The sequence below is a fragment of the Ricinus communis genome, chromosome 2, assembly GCF_019578655.1.
Source record: "Ricinus communis isolate WT05 ecotype wild-type chromosome 2, ASM1957865v1, whole genome shotgun sequence".
Classification (NCBI taxonomy): Eukaryota; Viridiplantae; Streptophyta; class Magnoliopsida; order Malpighiales; family Euphorbiaceae; genus Ricinus; species Ricinus communis.
The window spans coordinates 14,589,406-14,596,488 of NC_063257.1; the positions used below are offsets into that span (position 1 = coordinate 14,589,406).

The window sequence follows — 7,083 nt, forward strand, 5'->3', positions numbered from 1 at the left end:
TCAATATCAACTCAAGTTAGCATCTATTTATATTTCTACTTAATGAAGAATTTAAATTAAAAATTTTCAAAAATTATAAGTTTAATTGCCATAAAAATTAGTTTAACCGCTAATTTGCTCTTTGCATAAAATCTTAAGAGGCAAAAATGCACTTTTCTCCCATTAAAATCAATCGATAAAACATTACTTTCCGCTTTATAATTAATAGATGTAATACTCGGAAATTTTCTCTAACAATGATTTTATTAATAGTAATTAATAAATGAATTTTTTAATTAAATTAATTTTACTTTATTTTTATTTGATTTAATTTGGAATGATTAATGGAAATTTTAATGTTTGACAAATAAATGAGTTATTTTCTATATCCAATTAGTTGATTTTTAAGAAATTAATTAAGTAAATCCTTTGAGAAATAAATTATATTTTTGGTTATTCGAAATTTTCCCCAAATGCATATTTATATAAATAAAATATATATTAGAGAATTATGGAAGAATTTGTAAATGATGTTTTTATAAAAGAAATTTCTTGGGGAAATTGGTATTTTAATTAGTTAATGGTATTAAATTTTAAGTTGGAAAATATTTAACAAATTGGTTATTTAATTTAATTGTGTGTTAGGACTAAATTGGAAATTTATTTTGAAATAAGAATTAAAAGTATAATTTCATTAATATGGGGTTTTAATTGAGATTTGTATGTTTGGTATTTTTGTAAATAAATATGTTGGCCAGGGGTATATATGTAATTGTGTAATTTCAATAATTCTAATTTGTCCCAAATTAAATAGTTAGGGGCTTAATTGAAAGGCTAAAAAAAAGTTTGGGGGTTAATTGGAAATTTTTGCTGGACGAAATTGCAGTAATTAAAAAAGTTGAGGGACCAAAAGGTAAGAAAGGAAACTTCAAGGACTAAATGTCGATATTGAAAGAAAGAAAAGAGAAAAGAAGAATCGGGGAGAGAGCGGGAGGAAGCCGGAGAAGGAGAAGAAGGGAGGTGTCATTTGGCCGTGGGCGGCGTCTGTTGGCAGTGTGGCGGTGGCGGGATCGGAAGGCGGCAAAAAGCGCGAGGAAGAGGTAGCGACTTCCGGGCGCTTTTTCGGCCATTTCCGGCAGCCTTGTCGGCTGATCTCGGTGGCGATCGGCTCCCCTCGGCGAGGGCTCTCTTTTGGCAGCAGCTGCGGCACTAATGGTGGCCGGAGACGGAAGATCTAGTGAAGTGAAAATAGCGGGGGCATCCGGCATTTTTCAGCTTTTCTGGTGAGCTCCGGCGAGCTATGGACAATCGGAGAACGTATCCCGACTCTCCTCAGCTCAAGCTTCGCAATGGCACCGGTTTCGTGGCGATCGGGCTTCGTTTGTAAATCAACGGTCGACATCATTCGCAACTCTCTCTGGATGATCGGTGGTCGGATCGGAAAATCGGAAGCCAGAATCATCATCAGCGCGTCGTTTCGAGTCCGATGGTGAGTTCGGATCGTCGATCGGACTCCGGCGGCTGGAAGCGAGTCGACCGAGCGGTCAAGCATCTCGGTAATTTTTCTATGGCCGTTGATTTAAGAATTCTTTGATTTAATTTATGCTTATTGATTTATATTGAGTATTAGATGATATTTGTGAGTCAAAAATAATTATTTGTCGAACTGCTTGCCGTAGTCATGATTTTTGTGCTGTGTGGCGGAGTCGGAAAATAAGTGAAGTTTTGGGGACCCAACTCCCGTTGTGTTAAATTGTTGAATATTTGAAGTGTTTTTCTGGCAGGTCCTGGACCCGTTTTACGGGGGGTAAATGTCCGTGTTTTGGGGGAGGTTCTGCCGGATTTTCAGTAGAATTCTTCCGAGTCGAGATTCTTAGACAATCAGTCCTACGAATCTAGACCTAGGATTAATGGTCAATTGTTTCAGCATTATTAATTAATTGTTTTCCATGGGTAGATAATCCGTCTGTTCGGCTAGCTCCAACCGAGGCACCAGAACAGAGCTAGGAGGTCGCCAAAGCTATGAGTTAAAGTCATATATCTGCTTACGTGTGTCATGCATAAATTTTTGATTTGCTATCATGGTTATTTTATTGCAAGTTCAAATTATTCATTTAATTATCATTTATTTGTATCATGCTTTTGATTACTATTCATTTATATATCATTTCCTTTATCATTGATTTTATTATTGCATAATGACACGGGATAGGACGACAGTAGAACATATTGGTTTGATGAGTGTACTGGTGTAAATCCGAGAGGGATGGAATATGGTAAATAGGTAAATTTAAAAGGAAGGTTTAGGATTTGCCCTGATCGAGCATCGCTCTCTAGGCTTAGTAGAGTGTGGTTGCCGGATTAAAGGCCCCTAGTCGAGCATTGCTCTCTGGGCGCCGGCTTATTTGGATACCTAAGTGACCAGACTGGAGGTAAGGTCCCTGGTCGAGCATTGCTCTCTGGGCGCCAGTCTTATTGGAATAAGAGAGCCGAAAGGCTAAGGCTGATAGTGAACACTAAGTGACCGGACTGGAGTTAAAGACCTTGGTCGAGCTTTGCTCTCTGGAAGCCAGTCCTATTGTAATAAGATTAGTCGAGATGCTAGAGTTGAGATTAGTCGAGATGTCAGTATGGAGATTGATCGAGATGTTTATGTTGGGATTAGGGTTCTACTGGAATACTCCGTCCCGTAGCGCGTGAAAGTTATTTTATTTAATTTAAGCATGGCATTACACATATATTTTTACATGACTTATGTTTATTTCAAATTAAATAAATGTATTATCGAAGTATATGCAAATGTTTTTGGATGTATGATTTTAGCTCACTCTTGAGACTGACAGTCTCAATTTTACTGTTTTTCAGATCCGTGACTATTAGTCTTCCCCCGACCCTTATCTAGTAATCCAACTACTTCATCATCAGGTGATGTAATTTATTTGGTTTGTTAACTTGTAAAATCTTAGATTCTCCGCAGTAGAATTAATAGACTTATCTGTTGTAATTTTCTGTAGATTCGGGTCTCGCCTAATTCTTCTGGCAGACCGAATTAATTATATAAAAATGTAACTGTTAAGATAACTGTGGCATCAGTAAAATGAGATTGAGATTTATTTAAGTCAGTTAGTGTCAGGCTTACTATGGGATTCGGTGGTCTTACGCCTACCCATTCCCTAGTGCCGGTCATGGGCCCACAGATGGGGTCGTGACAAAGTTGGTATCAAAGCTTAGGTTTAGATTTTCTTCGACATAGGCTAAGATTCTCGGTACTGCGGAGCTAGGATCAAGTCTGTCTTATTGTTTTTGTTGACTCTAGTATCTCAGCTTTCATTGTTAAAAAATCTATCTTTCCTTCTTATGAGCTTGTCTTTGATGCGGTGTTGACAATGAGCATTGTAGCGATGGTAAGATCTGAAGCGCGATAGACTCGTGCCGTTTTCTTCTAGTGATTGGTGCAGTCGTTCCCTCGGATGCTTCGATTGTTGTTTTGATGGTGGGCATCGCAGTCAGAATTAGTGCAGAGCATAGTGCAGTCGTGTCATGAACTGCCTTATCATCGCATCAGGCATCGCCTTAATGAGTAGCGCTGAAATTAGTGCGTGGGAAGTTGAGCGGATGTCAGAGCTTTTATGGTTGAGTTTTATGGTTGTAAGAAGCTTAAAAAAGGTGGTAGGAGTATTTTCGGACGCTCGAAATCTAGAGAAACTTAAGGGAACACTGTTTGTATTATTCTAAGTAGAATAAGAGTTTTTAAAATACAATGTTGCGCCCAGTCCCGAAAGAATTCATTATGGCATTTCACTGTTAGGCATGCACAATTTCATAATTCATTTTTAAGACATGCATCATACATTGTGCATTGCAACCCTTGGTGATTGGGGGCATCATTACTCTGGTGCGCGATATTGTAGAATTTTATATAAAGAAAATGACTAGAGATTTTATGATTTTATAAAAGCATTTTTCCAAGATAATAAAACTTTTATCAGTGATGATTATAAAGTAAATAAATAAGTAAATCTTTCAAGTAAATGGTGTTAGCTTAAGATTTTATGGATGATAAGCTGAGTTACTATGAGAATGAATCGGTGGCGCATGTTGGATGATAGAGGAGGCTTCTTTTTATCGAAGAGGAATCTCGTGTCAGGATGGCATGGTTTTGTGTCGGTTATGGCAACCAGATGGATGATATGAAATGGATGATGTGATGTGGAGGTTAAGGATATTTTGTACATGCAAGGGACATGTCATTGGGAAGGAAGTTGGCGAGTGGATTTTGGCAGGACCAGAGTTAGTCCAGATCTTTTATAGGAGATTCTTTTCTCGTGAACAACTGAAGACAACTTTTAGGAAGCATAGAGGTTGTGCGAACCTGAGTGGGAGCACATGGTCCCAACACTCACCCTATGCGTCTGTTTGTGTGCATTAGGTCCAAAAGAAGTCAAAGAGTGATAAAGGGAAGAATTGGAGCAGAATTGGACGTCAAAGTTGCCGAAACAAGTTAATTTCGTGCATGAGGAAGCTAAACACGGCCGTGTTCCCAACACGAGCACCAGAACGGGCTGTGTTGGGTGCATTTGACAACAGGAAAAAGAAGCGTTAAGGAGCACGACCACAGAGAGTAACACGGCCATCAGCACGGGGCCGTGTTCACAACACGCTTACCAATACCAGGCCGTGTTCCCAACATGTGCATCAACACGGCCATATTCGAGACAGCTGGACAAATTAATTAAAAGAAAGAAAAGAAAAAAAGGCGATCGAAATAGGGTTAGGACGTCCCAAAACTCTTTTTTTCTCTCTCTAAGGGTTTTCTGAGCTGGAACTAAGGAAAAAGGAGACTTGGACCAAGGTTTCAATTAGATTCTCTTTGAGGATTGAAGATTGGCGAGGTTTGTTGATTGGTTTCAATTCGAGCAAGAGGAATAATAATCGATTCAAGATTGGGCAAGAGGAATTGGAGCTGTTTACTCTCATCCAAGGGTGTATTCAGGTTTCTCTACCTTTACTCATTTTTGTAATTGAACTCTTGTGGGTTTTAATAATAAATATGATTAGCTAAACTTGTTAACTCATTGGGGTTCTTTATCTAGGGATTTTTGTACTTAACTTTTGAATTGAATGTATTGATTTTCAATATTGATTTGCAATGGAAGTGCTTATTGATTTGTTCTTCATATTTTATTGAATGATTATTGGAATTTGAATGTTCTTGAGAAAGACGTTTAGGTTTGGATTTTCCTTTGCAACCTAGAATTGAATTCGCCTAAAGATAGGGTGTTCGTTCTACCGGATTGAGAATTAACAACTCTTAATAGTGTTAAATGGTACATAATGCTAATTTGGATAATTAGAGTTGGGAAGAGATTTCAACCTAATTAATCTAAGTTAAGATGTTAGTGTCCTTGAGAAAGGCGTTAATTGCGTAGAGATTTTTCCATGGAAATTGAATTCAATCAATCAATTCTATCTTTAGTTTCCATTCCTTAGAGACAAGAATTCCCAAGGGGTTATTCCTTAACTTGAATTAATCCTTCCCTAGTAGCCGTAGTTAGATAACAATTAGAGTAGCTTTAGTTCAATTCATATTTAGCATTCAGTGCCATTTTTAAGATTAGATAACAGAGAAGATTGAGTAGGTTTAGGTTCACACGTTCTTTGGGGAATACGACACTTAGTACTCACCGTTAGCTATACTCCACCGATAGGTACACTGCCTTAGGTCGTAGTCTTGCTTTAGGATTTACCGCTATCAAGTTTTTGGCGCCGTTGCCGGGGAACGGTTTTCTATGAACTAAATTGAAATTTTGATATTTGTTAGTCTAGACATTTCTCTTTTTGTTTATAGTTTATTTTTTGTGTATAGTTTTTGTTCTTATTTTGTTTGTTGGTGTTGTTGTTCTTTGTTGTGCTTAGGTAGTTTATGACCAGGAGCTCTAATCCTAATCTTATAGAGCCTTTACCTGAACCTGAGCGCTCTCTTAGATTGCTAAGGAGGCGTTTACAGACAGTAGAGGAGGAGATTGGAGCAGAGATTCATGTTCTTAGAACTAGTGAGATGGAGAACCACAATGCAAATGGAGGTGATGGTGATAGGACTATGTACGAGTTTGCTAGGCCCTCTCTAGCAGGGACGCAAACTGGGATAATGAGGCCTCCCGTGGCGGTCAATAATTTTAAAATAAAGCCGAATGTGATCCAGATGATCCAGAATACGGTGCAATTTGGAGGATTGGCGAGCGAAGATCCGAACGAGCATATTGCCAACTTCTTGTAGATATGTGATACCTTTAAGATTAATGGAACAACCGATGATGCCATACGGTTGAGGCTGTTTCCTTTTCTTTAAGGGATAGAGCGAAAAGATGGCTGCAGTCCTTGCCACCGAAAACGATCACTACCTGAACTTCTTTGGCTGAAAATTTTTTAAATAAGTATTTTCCTCTTGCTAAGACTGCTCAAATGCGAAATAACATATCTTCTTTTGTGCTGGGTGAAGGAGAAACGATGTACGAAGCCTGGGAGCGCTTCAAGGACTTGTTAAAGTGTTGCCCACACCATGGTCTTCCTCTCTGGATGTAAGTGCGAACATTCTATAGTGGCATGAATACGACCACTAGACAAATGGTAGATACAGCTGCAGGGGGAGCTATCAATAGCAAAACACTTGAGCAAGCCCAGGATTTGATAGAAGAGATAGCCACCAACACTTATCAGTGGCAAACTCCACGGGCTAGAGGTCCAAAGCCTGTTGTATATCGGGCTAAGGCAGATCCTACAGCAGCCTTGGCGGCACAAGTAGAGCTACTTTCCAAAGAGATAGAACAACTTCAGATGCCGGCCCAAGCAGCTCAACCCGGATGTGAATTCTGTGGTGGACAGCATTACAATGCCAATTATGATGCGTGAGGTATGTTTGCATCTTCTATGCTTACTAATGTTTCTAACATTGAGCATGTTGATTATGTAGGTAGGCAGCAGAATGATCCCTACAGCAGTACATACAACCCAGGGTGGAGGAATCATCCTAATTTTGGATAGAGAAATTCCAATAACCAAGGTCCACCAGGATATCAGAGGTTGCATCAGCAGCAACCTATGCAT

General features: G+C 38.9%; 1 non-coding gene across 1 annotated transcript; it reads right to left on the minus strand.

Annotated features, from left to right (window-relative positions):
• Positions 1–6,439: 6,439 nt before the first annotated feature.
• LOC112534636 lies at positions 6,440–6,545 on the minus strand. Its single transcript, XR_003078916.1, has one exon. It is a non-coding gene; the product is annotated as a small nucleolar RNA R71 (small nucleolar RNA).
• Between the last annotated feature and the right edge of the window lie 538 nt (positions 6,546–7,083).